At 41.8% G+C, this 16,245-nt stretch overlaps 1 protein-coding gene across 4 annotated transcripts in view; it reads right to left on the bottom strand.

Moving 5' to 3' along the window:
* Nucleotides 1–13,068: 13,068 nt before the first annotated feature.
* Nucleotides 13,069–16,245, bottom strand: part of CSMD2 (CUB and Sushi multiple domains 2) — a 545,384-nt gene continuing 542,207 nt past the window's right edge. For all 4 annotated transcript variants that reach the window (XM_039837029.1, XM_039837028.1, XM_039837026.1 and 1 more), the window contains one exon: nucleotides 13,069–15,456. The gene's annotated coding sequence lies outside the window, so the exon portion shown is untranslated. The remainder of the gene's footprint in view (nucleotides 15,457–16,245) is intronic.

Here is a 16,245-nt window from a genome sequence, read left to right on the forward strand (position 1 = left end):
GAAGAAGTCTCTTTCAGGTGGCTTTCGTGTTTGGGGCCCTACCCATCACTTTGCCAGGGTGCTCAGACATCCTCCAGCAGGTCTCTGCTGCTTGAATAAACTGACATTGGTTTTATACATCCTGAGCTTCATTACCATGCAACAGTTCTTTGGGAATAGATTCCTTGTGCAGAATGGGCAGACAGTTTCTTAGTCTGCGTGTCCACAGGCCGGATCCTGGTCATGGGACACCAAACCACTGAATGCCACTGTGGGAGGGTGTTACATGGGATCATCATCCCCTTATTTTATTTCTGTACCTTTTGCCCCAGAAGGGCATTGGCTCCTCTGAGGTGACTAAAAGGCACCAAAAGGACTCTCATTCCACAGACTCCTCAGCCAGTAGACTCGAAGGGAGAGGCAGGGAAAGGTGGGGTCCAGTTTTTTCTTAGCCCTTGGCCTCAGCTGCTGAACTCAGGGTTATGGCTGCCTCAGCCTTATTGTTCCCCATAACCCCCTTCCTGAAGCTCCTGGGGTCTTGCCATGGTGAAATGCATAGCAGTCAGGACCCCTGAGTCCCCTGGGTTCTCTCTGCCTGTTCCGGGGCCCCCAGTGGGAATAGCTCTCCACCTTCAGGCTGCAGAAGAGAGTTTATATTTAGTCACTTCGTGGAGAAGAGTAACACCATTGGGAGACGGGGGTGCAGAAGTTCTGAAGTAAGGAAGGCAGCGTGGGCATCACAAGTGGTCTCACGTTACCCAGGCTGCCCTGTGTCTTTGTGCTCCAGACTCTCCTAGGCCTGCTTCTTCATCACTCTGTTCACTCCATTTCATTTATGTTTTTACCACTGTGTAGATACAGATGACTTCCAGATCCATCTCCTGCCCTGGGCTCTCCTCTTAGGAGCCCAACTGGCAGCCAGCCATGCTTGGATGACTCCTGCCAGCCAGCCATGCTTGGATGACTCCTGGGCCCCTCCAGCTACCGTATCCACCTGCTGCTGTCTTTGGCCTTTGGCCACCCATTTAGCATGTGCATTTACATACATACTCAGTGCCTCACAAATACTCCTTCACACAGCCTGAGAGCCTTACATGACTAACGATGTTTTCCAGTTGAGCTGCAGTTACCCAGCTGCCTGGGAAGGCTTTATCTGAATGGAGCCGTACCTAAGTCAGAATTAGTCATGTGCAACATCCCATTACCTCAATTTTGATCCCACCCGCCGTTTGGATGTTCCTTAGCCCTCGTCCTCTTAGTAGCAAACACCAGTGTTAAGTCCCTGCCACAGTCCACTACTGGAGCTACATATAGTGGGGTGTCAGGGAAGGCTTTGCAGGAGAGGTGGGGTTCAAGCTGGGCCTTGGGGGCTGGGGTCACACATTTTAGTCTTCCGCACTGCTTTCTCCTGGCTGTTTTCACACTCCCAACATTATTAGCACTAACATACCTGTAGCACCATTTCCCCCTCCTATTTTAGGTCAATCTGGAATTGCCTCCAAATGCACATTTTAGGGGGTTAAAGTCGCATTCTTCTCACCTCACTGTTACTTCAGTCACCCTACGTTGCAGCTGAACGACAACTTATTTCCCTCTGTTGCATCTCTGGTCCCTGTCAGGAACCACAGAAGGAACCTATACCCCAGACCCCACCCTGTGCTGCTCAGAAGAAGAGGCAGAGAGCTTAAGAGGCCCCTCTTTTCAGTGCGCGGTTACTTCTCCCACTTCTCAAGGCTGAGAGCTTTCTTCTAAGCCACTTAAACCAAGAGCATCAGTTAAGGGCAAAATCCAATTAGAGATTTTGCCTAGACTCGCTGTACAATGGAATAGGAATCCACATAGACATAAATTTTTAAATCAGGGCACAGTTAGTGATTCTCTGCGTAAGCGAAGATGATTGTCTCCCATCACATAATACTCATTCCTAAAGTCACATTTATTTTTCACATTTTTATTGTAGGAAAATACCCCATAACTGTGCCACACAGAGGGTGAGGGCTGTGGGAAGGAAGAATAAGAAGAGGAGCCTATCTCTAAGGCTGGTTCTGGATCAGTATTGCAGGCTCATCTGAGCCCAAGGAGAGGCGCCACAGGCAGGGGCTCACAGAGCCATTGTCACAGAACTCTCTTGAGCGTCACTGGGGCTCAGGGAGCCCTCCTTTGGTGCCAGGTGACAAACGTGACACAAAGGGGAAAAGGGCTCTTCTCCCTCTTCTCCCATAGAACACAGCTTAGCTTCAGGGTTTTGGGGAATTCATAGACTACAGAGTAGCTCCTGTGTACTTAGAGGCAGTGGAGACCAGCAGGAGGTGGGTCAAGGGGGTGCCCTGGAGATGGTGGTGAGAAGCTTCTTTGAAACCCTCTCTGCAAATCTCACCCGGGGGCCAGAGCAGAGGGATGCCTGTATAAGACAGCGCCTAGAAGGAAAGACCTTGTTCATGACCACATGTGAGGTCTCCAACCCAACCCCACTCCTGAAGGTTCCCAGAAATTGATGGAGGAGGTGAGGCTAGCTGGGCTATAGGTCACCCTAAATCCCTCTGGGGCATCCTGGGAGAAAGAGAAAACACAGGTGTTATCTCAGGAACCTTTCTTGAACAACTGATATCTTAGGAAAACTAGATATTTGTGATTAATTTTGCTTTCCTCTTAGTGGCTATCGAATTAAAAATGGACTAAATTTTGGCCACCAGGAGGCTCAGAGATTTAAGGTCCAATTCTTAAAAACAACAGGCTCTTCATGGTTTGCAATTTGTGCATCAATCTCTGGCCTCAGTTTATCCGACTTTGTTTTCACTTCTTTTTTTAAAAAATTTCCTATGATTCTATATACATCTCTTAAAGCTAGTCAAATCCTGTTTGGGATGAAGTGATCTGAAAATAATTTGTACTGATTAAACTGCCAAAAAAAAAAATTTATTTTGGATTCTTCTGGCATCTTCCTGGTTACACCAAATGCTTGGAGGAAGGGAGGAGGGGAAATTAACAAGACATAGTGAGGCTGTCAGGGAGGACCGGGGCCCAAGAGCTTACATGCCTTGTGTTGGACTGGCATCTTCCTTTCACTGTTCTTTATGATTCTGCAGACATGGGTGGATGGATGTACACAACCCACGAGTCTTTGCCTTTTGCCCATAACAGATGGCTCCTCAGTCTGCTGGCCTTCTACATACATCTACTTTGATATGTCCCCACATTGAGGTATCTGGGACCCAAATAACGCAAGGATGATTATGGATGAAAAGAAAGGAAGGTATTCCCAAAGGGCTGATTCTTCTCTGACCCTTCCGATTTGCCTCGTAGTTCAGGAAGAGAGCTGACACACTTTGTACTTGAGAAGGAGGGGAGAGCTGGAGAGTCTTTATGGGGACTCTTTCCCCTTGTTCCTCCATGCATTCACCTTCTAGTGATATCCACAAGACTTCGTAGCTCAAGGTTGAAGTTTTCTAATAAACTTTGGTTCTTTATCCTTGTCAAATGGGGTATAAGAAACTGTCTTATAGATTCTGTTATCCTTGAATTCTGATTGTGGAGAGAGAGATTTCAGTTTGGCATGATTTTGATCAGAATCCACTGGAAATCATTTTTTTCCCTGTAGGAGTCAGAATCTCAAGTATAAGTTATAGAGGTGGTTAAAATGAACTAATATTCTGCACATCTGGGGACAAAGATGACATCTGAGAGGAAATGAGTCATGGTCTCTCTGAAGGAGAAGCTCTGGGTCTTTGTTTCTATGTTTTCATGTAACTTCTTTCTAGAAATTGCTTCAACAGTGCCAGATCCACAGGGCTTACCTTCCTGGAAGACAGGACAGAGGCCGTGGAATCCTTGTCATGCTCTTGCTGTTAGCCATGGTTTGACCACAGGTATAGCAGGGTCCAGAGGTCACTTACAAATCTCGAATTCCACTAAGGCTAACCAGTCGAGCCACGCAGGAACAAGAACTCTTATCAATCTAGATAGCCAGAGAGCTGGCCAAGACTAGTACAACTAAGAATGTAATACCAGGAGAAACGCCCTGGCTGAGGGAGATACCTTGTGGCCTGGGGCTGGCTGGCTGTTGGCCCACATATCAATAGACCACTAGGTGCTTATGTTGCCAGAAGTTCTGGGCGGAATCAGGAATCTGACTGGCAGGGGCACTTAGTCCCTGGGTAGGTAGTAGGAATCACCAGGCGAGATCTGGGTTGAGATCTGAAGAGGAGGTGTGAGAGACCTGAAAATTACAGGGCTCAGCAGGCTTGAGGAAGGAGCCAGGTCAGGGGCAAAGGAAGGATTGAGAGAGGAGAAGCGGGCAAGGCAGAAAGGATGGTGGGTGGATGGAAGGGCGGAGAAACAGAAAAGGGAAGAGAAGGAGCAAAGGGACAGGCAGGGGAGGGAGGAGGCGGCTAAGACTGGGAGATCGGAAGGGTAAAGGAGGAGATAGGGATCAGCTGTCATGGGTGTCCAGTGAGTGAGGTGGAGGATGGGCAGGCAGAACTGAAGAGGGGAGATCAGGAATTGGAACAGGTGGAGGGGGAAGTGAAGCAGGGAAACAGGAGGCAGCTTCTTCATGGTTCCCAAGTTAGAAATGGAGGGTGGGCTGCGTGAGTCATTATTCTATAGCCTTCCTCTGTTCCATCCTCCTATTGCCTGGACTCCATAGTAACCAAGATTTTTGAAGCCTGCCTTTCTCCAGAGGACCCTGCCCCTGGCAGCCCGCTCAGACAGAGGCTGCTCACCTGCTCAGGAACCAAGTCCCTCTTAGTGGGGAGGCAGGGCTGCTGAACTCACTCCTTGCTGCTGCCTCCACATCGTTACTCCTTTTCCTCCCTTATTCATGTGATTCCTCCCTTATTCGTGGCCAGTAATTGAGAGCTAGTAGCTATAAAGACTCACATTAAGTATCTGAGGGACAGGTACTCTGCTAAGGACTATGGATGATCTAATTTCAGCCTTGCCACAGATGCAGGGGATGTTGTTGTGATCAGCCCTGTTCGCAGGCCACAGAAGCTCAGGTACATAACTTGTCTCAGGTCACACAGCTTATTATGTGGGAAAGCCCAGATTACAACTCTGGGAGTTTGGCTCCAGGGCCCGCACTCCTAATCCTTAGGTCCTTTGGAAGCCAGCTCCTTTGATGCTAGTCTCATTCACCTGTGTTGCCTCTCCCCGTCATTGTGAGCCCCCACCTCCTGGACATGTTCCTGCATTCATCACAGACTTCCTCCCGTGGCCAGCATCTTCCTCTACACTCCAGCTCTTGTTATCACCCCAGGCGACTCAGCCATCCATAAGAGGGCCATGCAGCCTTTGATCTCACGGCTGCCTCCACCACTCCAGCTCAGCCACATTTGTCCTAAACCCACAACCTTTCATATCATCGATCTGAGTAATCCAGACACTAATCTCTCTCCTGAGCTCCAGATTTGCATAACTAATTGCTTGGCATCTCCTCTGGGGCTCAGCAAGTCTATACTGACTTCCCCGCTAAGCTGGCTCTCTACTCCTCCATCCTTTTCTTTTTCATCCCAGTCAAGTGTATCATCATCCATCCAGTTGCTCAGGCCAGACATTTAGATTCTCCCTTGAATCTTCTCTCTCTTTTGCCTCTATATCAATCAATCAAGTCATATGAGATAAATCTCCAAAAGACATCTTGAATCCTCCCATTTCTCTCCATTCCCATTGCTGCTGCCTTCATCCTGGCTACCATCACCCCCACCTGGTTGACTACAGCTGCTGCCTAACTAGTATTCCTACTTTTGGCCCTCTTCAACCCAAATCCCAAAAGTTGCACATTATTTTCTTACAATGTAAATTAGGTCACATCACTTAGCTTCCTATTACAGGTGCATGATTCTGCCCTTGTCTTCCGTCACACATTATTCCTTCTTTCCCATACTTCAGCCGCTTTGGTCTCATTTCAGTTCCTCCAACAGACTGAACTATCGGAAAGCAGGGGGAACAGTGTGTGACAGAAGGCAAGTGCAAAATCATGCACCTGTAATGGTAAGTCAAGGGATGTGACCTCGGCACATGCAGTTCCCACTTCCTGGATTAGTCTCCCCTGCATTCATGACCTAACTCCCAGTTATTTTTCAGGTCTCAATTTAAAAGTCACAAAAAGGCAGAGCCTAATCCCTACTCCGTTTTTGTTTTTTCATAATGCTCAGCCCAGTCTCTTATTACATGTTTATTTCTTAGCGTCTGTGATGGACACTGCTGGTAGGCCCCCTTAAGAGTACTGCGATTTTTGGTTAGGTAATTAGTACCTCCCATGAAGCCCATGTGCCTTCGGGCTTCTATTACCAGTTCCAGACTCCCGCCCGCTTTATCCAAAGGTAATCCCATTCTCTTTGGCCAAGTAGGAACACAATCAGCTAATCAGTGATGACGTTCCCATGATGGCAGGGATTGGATGATCAGAAATGGATGACTCAATTTGTGCCACTGAGATGAAATAACAGGTTGGGGGTGGGACTAGGGAATTAGTTTCTGAATTTTAGTACCTTGAGAACAGCCAGCGTGTAGCCACAGCCACACCCAGAGCACAGCCGAGGGAATCCAGAAGAAATGGAGCTGGAGATACTGGCTAAGCCAAAGCTCACTCAGCCACTGGACTTTGTGATGTGAGCTAATGCATTTTCTTGTTAAGTCAATTTGAGTGAGGATTCCTCTTTCTTGCAGCTGAGAGAAATATACCTAAGGACCTTTGGTCTCTGGCCCCTTCTTTCCTCTATCCATCACCTCCTTCCTGTCTTCATATCCCTTCCTACCTAGCTTAGGTGCCAAAATTCAGATTTTCAAGCATTCTTACCAATTATCTTTGCATTTCTTCCTGCTGTCTTTTGTTACATCTGCCTGGCATAATCTCAATCATTTAAGAATCCAATAATGCAACCTCTCTACTATCTGATGTTCATGCTTTTGAATTTTGCTGAAAGAAAAACATTATCGGAAAGAGTGGTATCATAATAAATTCATGGTCAATTAGGTCCTAAACAACATCCAACAATCATTCTATGAATTGGTTCATGGCAGCGATATGATGACAAACATTTTATAATGAAAATGTCCAATAAAGGGAAATGCGGTACAAATGATAGCGCCAGCAGGCAACAGAAAACTAAGCAGCCGTTTAAAATGTGGGGAAAAAATTACATATACACAACTGCATGTAAAAATACCTACAAGAAATTGTTAGCTGACACATGTTACAAAAGTGTGTGTGGGCGTCAAAATGCTCTGAAAGAATCTGTAGTATGCCGGAATTATAGATTTTTATAGTATTCTTTTGTGATTTTTATATACGGCTCAGCATAAATGTATCATAAAATTTAAAAGTATTTACACTTCTGTGAGATAAAAGCAAGGGGTCTAGAGTCCTTGTCAGGCTTCTAAAATCCACCTCATCCCTACTGTCTTTTGTTCTTTGAACAGACCCCACCAGAGATGCAGAGGCAGGGTACTGTGTCAACAGTAATTTGAAATAATTACTTGCCAATGTGATGTGTTATTAGGTTCATTTGGTTTTTCGTTGGAAGGATTTATTTATTTTTCATATTTTGTGGGTTTGAGGGAGTTTCCTTCTTTTTCTTTTCTTTGGAATAATTGGTATACAGCAGGGATTATGTGTTCTTTGATGGTTTGGTGAAATTCCTCTGTAAAATAGTGTAGGTCTGATTTTTTTGCTCTCAACTTTTTATTTTGAAAAGTTTCTAACAGTTAATTTAGAGGCTGATAATGATATCCTCTAATAGTCAGTCCACAGTCTCTGAGAGCTTCCTTGTTTTTGGTCATGACAAGATATCCCAGGCCCAGCTTGTGTTTAATTTGTCCCAGATGTGCAATCAATCATTTCTTGAAGAAGCTCTGGTTCCTCTTAATGGGGAATGGTATTCAGAAACCAAGAACTGGCTTCCAGTTCTAAAATAAATGAGTCCTAGGGATGTAATGGACAGCATGGTGACTATAGTTAATAATACTGTACCGTATCTTTGAAAGTTGCTAAGAGAGTAGATCTTAAAAGTTCTCATCACAAGAAAAAGTTTATAACTGTGTGTGGCGATGGATGTTAACTAGATTTATTGTAGTGATCCAATATCGAATCGTTGTGTTGTATACCTGAAACTAATATATAATGTTACATGCCAATTATATCTTAATTAAAAAAAGTGAAAGAAAAGTTATTTGGGGTTATATTCCCATAGCTTAAAAAAAAAAGAGGGAAAAGAAGCTAAGAGCTGGATGTTTATTGTGATCGTTGCTTTGCTACTTGGGTATCATTGCTTTTGGATGCTTTCAATGGATGGTTTTAGGAAATAAATATGTATTTTAAATTTCATGAATTCATGTTAATATTTCTAACTCAAATTTAATATGTGATTTTTATTAACCTATTTTATTGTATATTTATATCTCTTTTACAGATAACATTTTGGTGCTAATTAACATTAACATTGAACTGTTTTATCATATAATATACATAAAATTACTTCAAAATTACGATACTAATATTACTATTAACAAGAAACTAAGTAACGTTTAAGATTTCTTTGCAGTCCTTATCATTAGACTAGATATCACTAAGTCAGAGTTGTGTGTTCAAAAGTGACTTAAAGTAGTTATTTTCTCTCTGTGCTGGTTGCTATCATTTTGATAAAGTTTTAGGTCATTCGTTGCTGTTTGTATTCAATTTAAGGATTTGAAAAAACCTTTCAATTTTTAAATATTTGAATATAAAAATTTATATGGTATAAAAGTTAAAAATTCTATAAAAAAGAGATATACTCAAGGTTTTTGCTCCCATTCCTATCCTTTCACCCCATTCTCACTCAGAGGTGATGATAGTTAATACTTTCTGCATTTTTTGCAAGAAAAGCAAATATGTATATAAATTATTTGCCTTTCTTTTTTACAAAAGATTCTTGTTATAAAAAAATGTTAAACATACAAAAGTAGAAAGAATAATAGATGTCCAGCTTCAATAATTATCAACTCATAGCTGTTCTTGTTTTATGTATATTGTTACTCACTTCTTCTAGAGATTACTTGGAAGTAAATCCGAAACGCCATATCATTTCATCCATAAAAACCTCAGTGTATATATCCAAAAGATAATGTGCCTTTGACAATAAACATATCCATAATACCCTTATCACACCTAAAATTTAAAAATTATTTATTAATATATTCATTAATGTTCATATTTTATGGATTGTCTCAAAAATTTAAGAACAATTTGATGGAGTCAGGATTCAGATAAGGTCATATGATGCCAGCAGATTTAGGATTACGTCATTTTTGCTGAGGAGTTTTCCAGAGTCTGTGTATTGTCAGTTGCACCCCTATGATATCATCGGAACAGTTTCTCTGTCATCTTTATTACCTATAAATTGGCATTTAGACCAAGAGGTTTGATCGGATTCAGATTAGATGTTTTTTACAGGACTATTTCATAGGTGTGTTGTGTACTACCATCAGAAGTCACGCATGTCGGGTTGACTCTTTTTATGATATTAGCAGTCATTAATAATCATTGGCAGGATTTATTTTCATGGGGGTTTAAAATGGTGATACTTCAATTCTTTCTCTTTTCATTTACTAGCTAGAATATTTCTATCAAGAGAAAAGTCCCCTCCTTGACTATTTGGTTACTCTGAAATACATTTCATATATCAAAAGCAGGATAAATGCTTGCTTCCTTGCCTCGTATTCACTGATTATCAAAATAATGAGGTGATTCTTAGCAGCATACATAGATTACCAATAAGTTTTTAAAAAATGTTACTATGAACTCATGGATTCAAACATATTTATCATTCCCTCTCATTGCCTTTATTATTTATTATTACCATTGATGCTCAAATTGTCTCATATTTTGTCCAGTGAGAGCCTTTTGAAGTTGGCTCTTGACTTCTTTTGACATGAAACAAATAGTCTTTGACAGCTTTCTTGTTTTCCATGTTTATTTTATATATTTCCTGCCCCAGACCTGGAATCAGCTATTTCTCCAAAGAGCCTTGGTTCCTTCTATTGAAAAAATAATTTTTAGAAACCTCAATCTGGGGATTTGTCATGCTCAGTGCAATTGGATTTTTCATTATCTCTAGGCCTTTTCAGTAGACAGAGCTAGAAAATACATACATATGTATGTACATGCATATACATGTACACGTATTTTAAAGATAGAATACATCATAAGATCATAGCGATATTTCCAATTCAAGTTCAGGACTTAACTTCATCTAATACATAAATCTTTCTTCTTTGAGAAAAATCCAGGTTCCCAATGACACTAACAAAATAATTCATATGCTTTTTCTCAAAATACACAAAACAGTATCCGAATAAAGTGTCCACTTATCACTATCAATATGATTTCTGAAAACAGTTAACTTTTGCAATTCTTTTTGTCTTTAGTTGTATCCTGCTAGGGATATACAGTTAAATTACTATATTTTGAAAATCATTTATAATAGTTCCTCTCTTGTGACTATTCTAACTCCATAAAGTGTATTTATTTCATTTTGCTTTGAATGAAATAAATTTAGTCCCCTTCTTTATTATACAAAGAATCCAGAAACATACACTTCTCCACATAGTGTTTTTCATATAGTTTATCTTGAGAATTATTCCACATTTGCTCTTGGGAGCTTCTTCATTGCTTTTTTTTTTTTAACAGCCGTATAATATTTTATTGCATACATTTACTATAGTTTACATGTCTTCTATTGATATACACTGAAGTGGTTTCCAGTCTTTTGCTTTTATAAATAAAGCTGCTGTGAGTAACCTAGTTCATACGTTATTTCATGTTTGAGGAAGTATATCTTCAGAAAAATTCCTACAGGTAGGATTACTGGGTCAATGGTAAATAATTTTGTTATATAGTGTCATAGTCTCCTCCATGAGAGTTGGGCCAGCAGTACCTGAGAATGCCAGTTTCCCCCACATCTTTGTCAACAGTGTGTTGTCTAGGTTTTACATTTATGCTGATCTAATAGGTAAAAAATGGTATCAGCAAGGAGTGAAACTGAGTACCTTTTCATATATTTAAGAGTCTTTGCATATCTTTCTTTTCATAGTTTTGGACTATTTGCTTATTACACGCACAGTCCCCCACTTTTTAAGAGTTCTTCCATAGGAGGAGGAATATTTGCATGAATGTGTCATGTCTGCTTCGAAAGGAAATATATTATCTAACATTGGGTTGCAGCGTTTGACACATATTCATAAAAACTTCCTTATGATTGTTTTGTTTAGGTCTTCTACAATCTTAATTGTTGTTTGTTACTTTGACATTGTGGACTTAGTGGCGAGTTCAAGCTCCTATTATTGGTGTGTTTCTATTTCTCTTTGTATCTCCTAGTTTCTGCTTTATGAAAGTGGCTGCTTCTTATTTGGTGACTAGGTAATTACTATTGTAATGTTATAAAGTGCCCTTCTTTGTCTTGCTTAATGGCTTTGGGCCTAAATTTGCACTTGTCTGATACCAAGATGGTGATCCCTAGTTTCTTGTTTGCATACACCTGGGGCTCTTTTGCCTATTCCTCTGTTGTTTATGATTCTTCCCTTTGGAAAACTAACAACAATGACTGTAGCTAGTAAGTTTCTTTACCTTAGCTCCAAGCCATGCATTTGGTAATAGTCTGTCCACTTGGCCCTGGGACCCCCAACATGGCCATATCTGGCACCAAAGTATGAGTATGAGAGATCCGCTCTCCTCTCCTCCCCTGCTAAAGGTCTTGTTTTCCAGGATGTATAAATGTCTTGAATTATGCAGAACATATGCCTATTCCTTTTTGAGCTGTTTTGAATCATTTTGTTTTAGGTACGCCTCTTGCATTCCTAAACTCAGCGCAGGGTTGAGTTCTACTTTGTGAGCTAAGCTGAAAATCTTTTGCTTTTAAAAGCTGAATTAAACCTAATTACGTTTAATGATATAATGGCGATGTTTTCAGATCTGTCATATTACTGTTTTACTTTTTGTTTCTGTGAGTGTGACTACTCTAGATACTTCATATAAGTGGAATCGCCTAATATTTTTCTGTTGCGAATGGTTTATTTCACTTAATATAATGTTCTCAAAGTTCATCCATGTTGCAGCATGCATCAGAATTTTCTTCCTTTTTTAAGACTGAATAATATTGCATTTATGTATATACCACATTTTGTTTATCCATCCATCAATTGACATTTGGGCTGCTTCTACTTCTTGGCTATTGTAAGTAATGCTATGAACATGGGTGTGCAGATACCTCTTTGCTTTCACTGCTTTCACTTTTGGATACTCTGAAGAGGAATTGTTAGATCATATATATAAAATTCTATTTTTAATTTTTCGAGGAACCTTCATCCTGTTTTCCATAGTGGCCACACCATTTTACATTCCCACCAACAGTGCACAAGGATTACAATTTCTCTATATTTTTACAAACACTTTTTTTTGATAGTAACTATTCTAATGGGTATGAGAGGTTATCTCCCTGTGGTTTTGATTTGAATTTCCTTAATGATCATTGATGCTGAGCATTTCTCATTGTGCTCATTGGCCATTTGTATATCTTCTTTGAAGAAATGTCTGTTCAAGTCCTTTGCCTACTTTTTAACAGGGTTGTTTTTTGCTGTTGAGTTATAGGAGTTCTTATCTATTCTGGATATTAATCTTTTGTTAGATATTATTTGCAAATATTTTCTCCCATTCCATAGGTTGCCTTTTCACTGCTGTGTCCTTTGATGCACAGAAGTTTTAAATTTTGAATGACTTCTAATTTATCTATATTTCTTTTTCTTGCTTGTACTTTTGGTGTCATATCCAATAAATCATTGCCAGATCTAATGTCATAAAGCTTTTCTCTTGTGTTTTCTTGTAAGAGTTTTACAGTGTTAGGTCTTATGTTTAGGTAGTTGATCCACTTAGAGTTAATTTTTGTATATGGTGCTTCCACTATTATTTTTGCTGGGAGTTCCCAACATACAGCAGAGGCAACACAAAGCAGTTTAAGAGATTTCTACATTTCCACTGATGGCTTTTAGCCCAAAATATGTCTTTCCTCCCTTTTCCCAACAAACACTCGTCCCTTGCCATAAAAAAGGACATAAAAATGTAAGAAAACAAATGCAAAAATTTATATTTTATTTGAATTCAAAAAATTTAAAATTGCTCTCAAATTCAGGAAAGTACCATAATGCAGGACCCCAGGGGGAAGCCTCATATACAGAGACAGATAAATTAAATGTATATACTGCAGACAAGCCAAGAAGATGTGTAGATTACATATTTACAGCACTTGATGTCTTCTGAAAACCATATTTATACATTTTATTACATTTACAAAAAAGGCTTCCACTACCGTTTACCTACGATAATGAAAAAAAATTTACACCTTTTTTTCCCCTTTCTTTTTGGTACTGTACAAACTTTGTATAATAAAAATATATCTCTGTACAAAAGATTTTTTTGTTTTTTACTTTTTTTTCCCCTTATGGGATGGTGATGGGTATGTGGTATGAATGGTGGGTGAAGGGCCCAGTCTGCCCTGGTCCCTTCCAAACCTCTGGAGGTGGAGAGAAAAATGCCAGAGGTGGGAAGGACGATGCACGGCAGAGTGCTGGGTGCTGCACCAGCATGTGCTCCTGGGGCGTCTCCTGGGACTTCACAAGGGGACACAGGAGATGGGCAGAGGCAGGGCCGGAGAAGGAGTCCACTGGTTGGTTTGAGAGGAGTATAAGAAGGGGGATGGGAGCAGCCAGAGAGCTCCCTGCATTTGTTTCCAGGGATGCTGTGACCCAGAGCAGTGATGGGCTGTGCTGGGTCCCTGTCTTTGCTAGTCCCCATGGCATTGTTCCAAGCCAGAATTTGCCTAAGAACCAGGTGTCCCTGCCATTTAAGGCCCATGCATTTCTATTTGTCATTTCAACATGTGATATGAACATCAGAGGCCAGCATGTCGTACATGTACATGTGCTTAAGCCCATGGGGACCTTCCCAAGGATAGAGAAAGGGGTTCTAAATGTCATAGCTTAATTCTTAAACTTGTTAGCTTCCCACAATACTTATGTAGAATTCATTAACGACCCAAGCATAATGAAACTCAAAATAAATCCACTTGCAGGGAGCTGGAGAGAATGTGACTTTCATCCACTCCCTTTTTTTGATCCAGGAGCTCCCAGGTCCTTTGTCTGCTGTGCCGAGGGGCTGTTGGGACCCAAGGGGCCAGCACCAGCTCCAGGAGCCAGGTACTGGGTCCTTGCCCTGATATTCCCCAGGTAGAAAGAACAGAACCCAGAGAGGACATATGTATTCCCTGCTTGGCCCACCAGCCCTGGCCACAGTTCTACTGTAGAGATGCACCTACTGTTCTCCAGCTTTGGTGTCCCTTGTACACCTGGGTTTCTGGCACCCAGGGAGTGGACTCTGGAGTCAGAGCCATCTGGGTTTGCATCCTGTCCCCACACTTACTAACTGTGGCTTATACCTCTTCACCTTTCTGGGCTTCTGTTTTCTCATCTATAAAATTGGAATAATAATTCTTATGTTTTGGGGTACTGCAGGTCTAGAAATGATACAGCTACAGTGTCAGGCACAGAGAAAAAGAAACTTGATATATACAGCCATTATTTTTTGGACACTGGGGTAGGCTTGTTCTCCCATCCTTTCCAGCACCTCCCGATGCCTGCAGACTTGGTGGCCCTGTCTGGCCCACAGACTTGTTTCTCTTTTTCGTCAGTTGACTGACAGACTTGACCTTGGGCTCCTGGCCAGATTCCTGCCTTTAACTCCTCTTATCCGTCCTGTTTTTCCGGTGCTGCCTGAGGCCCAGAATGACTTTTTAATTCACTGGGTTTAAAATGCAATAAAATTATGTTGGAAAAAAATAAACTGGTTTCCAATCTATTTCTGAAGATATTTTTCTGCCCTTGGGTAATCTTTGCTGTCATTCTGCAGATGGGACCATTCATTTGCAGAGGGCTGGTGTCTGCATACTGACCACCTCAGATGCATCATTCACTGAATCCTGACAAACAGAACAGAGTGGAGCGTGTTGGCTGCAGTGCTGTTGGTGCCTCCTCCTCTTCACCTCTTCTTTGTGTTTGTGGGGAGCAGGGAATAGGGCATCTTTCACATCCATTTCTCTTTTTTAAGCTTCTATAGTCTCTTCCTTAGAATTGAATGAAGAAGAGGTGTGTGTGTGTGTGTGTGTGTATGTGTGTGTGTGCATGGGCATATATGCTCTGGCCCATAGACACACACACATATCCACAACGCGCTCTGTTATTTTAAATCCATAAGCTTCCTTCCTCGGTCTGCAGCCCCTCTTTCTTGACTGCCCCAAGGCAGAGCACAGTGGGAGTCCTCTCCAGGTGGGTGGGTGCAGATGGCGGCAGGGCGAGGGCCCAAGTCCCAGCAGTAGCAGACACGGGCAGAGGGACAGACGAAGATGGGCACTGGGCACTGCGCTCAGGGTAGCGTACTTCCTGTCCCCTGGAGAACTGGGAACAGACAGATCACACCAGCGTTTGTCATACAAGAAAGGCAGTGGGCGGGGTCCGGAGGGGAGCAAAAAAAAAGCAACAGGAAAGCAAAGAAGAAATAAAGGGGGGAAAGAATTAAAGAGTTGCTTTGATCCTTATCTTCGAGTTTTAATCTTCCTAAACTGAGGGTGGGGTGCAGGGACCCCTCCTTACATGCAGCCACACATATATTTTCCGGATGTTGTCTTTTTCCCTGGTTGGAGACCCAGGGCCTAGAGGCCACCACGCTTTTAGGAGTCCAGGAAAATGTTTTAATTTTAGTTTCTTTTGGGGGAAAAAAAAAAAAAAAGAATATTGGACATGTAATAATGAATCCAGACTGAATTATATTCATCTTTATAATGACAGTTTTAAAGTATTACTTTTCATATATATATTTTAATGGAGGAAGGGTCCATGAAAGTCATAACGCAGCCCTGCCCCCTTGTGCCTTACTCACGAATCCCACAGGCCTCGATGACTTCCTGACGTGGCATTTTTATTTTAATTTCAGCTGTTCTTGTTAGGCATCATTTGAAGTGATCACCTCATCACTCGTTTTAAATGTACGTGTGTCTGCTGAAGGTGGTTTTTACATACTCACTTCCTGGGCCAAGCAGCACCCTCTCTGTGCTCCAGAGCTGGGCAGATTGGAGGTGGTCAGAGGGTCCCTGTGGGCCAGGTGGCAGGTTCCAAGGCCCTAGATGCTGGTGAGGGGCAGCGCTGAGAGCTGCCTCTCTCGGGAGCCACCAACTCCAGATGACGCAG

This window comes from Pteropus medius, unplaced genomic scaffold (genome assembly GCF_902729225.1).
Source record: "Pteropus medius unplaced genomic scaffold, Ma_sr-lr_union100, whole genome shotgun sequence".
NCBI classification, from domain to species: Eukaryota; Metazoa; Chordata; class Mammalia; order Chiroptera; family Pteropodidae; genus Pteropus; species Pteropus medius.